This window comes from Aptenodytes patagonicus, chromosome 13, assembly GCF_965638725.1.
Source record: "Aptenodytes patagonicus chromosome 13, bAptPat1.pri.cur, whole genome shotgun sequence".
Taxonomy (NCBI): Eukaryota; Metazoa; Chordata; class Aves; order Sphenisciformes; family Spheniscidae; genus Aptenodytes; species Aptenodytes patagonicus.
Genome location: NC_134961.1, coordinates 7,851,592 through 7,853,628, shown reverse-complemented (window position 1 = coordinate 7,853,628; position 2,037 = coordinate 7,851,592).

Genomic DNA, 2,037 nt, shown 5'->3' with positions numbered 1-2,037 from the left:
TTCCTTTCTTTCTTCCTTTCTTTCTTTTTCTTTCTTTCTTTCTTTCTTTCTTTCTTTCTTTCTTTCTTTCTTTCTTTCTTTCTTTCTTTCTTTCTTTCTTTCTTTCTTTCCTTCCTTCCTTCCTTCCTTCCTTCCTTCCTTCCTTCCTTCCTTCCTTCTTTCCTTCTTTCCTTCTTTCTTTCCTTCCTTCTTTCTTTCTTTCCTTCTTTCTCTTTCCCTCCCTTCCTTCCTTCCTTCCTTCCTTCCTCCCTTCCTCCCTTCTTCCCTTCCTTCCTCCCTTCCTTCTGTTCTTTCTCTTCTTTCTCTTTTTCTCTCCCTTATTTTTTCTTCCTCTCTCCTTCTTTCCTTCTTTGCTTCCTTCCTTCCTCCCTCCCTCCCTCCTTTCCCTTTCCTCCCCCTCCTCCCATGTCTCACAGGGTTTCACCCTGTCCGAGGACCCCGGACACAGGGGAACCCATTGCTGCGGGGGGATGCCAGGACAGACCCGAGGGGCTGACGCTGCTTCCGGGGCCGGGGCAGGTCTCATGCCACAGCCCACGTCCCACCTGGGACCCCACATTCACCAGGGCCACGGGACCGAGTCCTCCCCGAAGCACCAAAGGGGGACAACCCCCCCCCGGCCCCAGGCCGGGAGCGGCAGCATGGGGAGACGGCAGCTAAATAAAGGCGAGCAAAGTGGATCTGTCAGAGCAGGCGGCCGCCTGCAGCTCGTACTTTATTTAGCACAGTTTTGTTTGGAAATACGCTTTCTCGAGTTCGCTGAAAGCTGAATTTCTGTTTGGTTTTAATTTGAAGGCTGGGAGCCCCACGCTGCCACTGCGGGAGGCTTGGGCTGGGAGAAGGCTTGTGTGAACGCATGGAAACCCAGGGCTGGACAGGCTCTGCCGCCGGCACCGGCTGGGGACGGCGGCCCCACGGTCACCCTGCATTTCCTTGGGTTTATGAGTGCCATCCTCCAACACGACCCCAGCATCTCCCCGCAGCCAGAGCTGCCCCGGGGTGCCGGCAGAGGAGTTATGGGAGATTACATCCCCCTCGCCGCCCCCTTCCCAGGAGTTTTGCACCCCTGCCCATCGCAATTTTACCCCTGGGAACAAACTCAAAACTTCCCCTGATACTTCCCTTAATCCCGTTGCCAGCCCCAGCATCGGTGCGGACAAACCCGTGCTGGGTGTCGGGCAGGACCGACATCCCCTGCCGCTTGTGCCACGCGTCTTACGCAGCACTAATAGCATTAACATGTAGGAAACAAAACAGGCCCATAATATTCATAGCGGGAAGGAACGGCCCACAGCTCCCCATGGCTCTGAACACAGCGACGCCTTGGACTACCCCAGCTAATGAGCTGACATTAGAGGCAACGACTCCCGCCACTGAGCTGCAGCAACCAAACTTCCACCGCGGAGCGGTTTCCCACAGAGAATCCAAGTGTCTCCAGCAATCTGCCAACTGCACAGCTAATTTTATTTATTTTTTTTAAAAGGGAGTTAAATGTTACAACAATATTCTGAACAGTCAGTGCGCCAGGAAAATGCGTTGAGTGACAGGGAGGTCATTAGTTAGAGCCGGCTGAATATGTCGATATGATTTATCATGACACCTTTCCCTGTACCTCTGGAGGGGGTGCGTTTTGGGGCCAGGGAGGCAGTGACCGGGCTGCCGTCCCCCTCCTGCATCCTCCCAGCATGGATTTTCTCCCGGCTTACAGAGGTGTGTGGGGATCTGGGCCGCATTTGGGTGGGATGGACCCAGGTGGGGACTTGGAGGAGCCAAGCCGGGGCACACAGGTCCCCTGGCAGGAGAGGTGACTGTCCGAGAGGGGAAGGCATGAGGAGGTCATGCTTGGTGCTGCTGCCTGCCCTGTGCCGCGAGATAATGCTGCTATCTCCCGCAGCGATGCCCTTCATGCCCCAGCAGCGGGATGGCAATGTCAGTAGAGAGGAGGGAGCTCTGCTCCCCGTGCGGGGCTGCGGCCGTGTCGGCACAGCTGAAGGTGCCCAAACCGCTCCTGCTCCCTCCATCCCAACAGAGCGACCT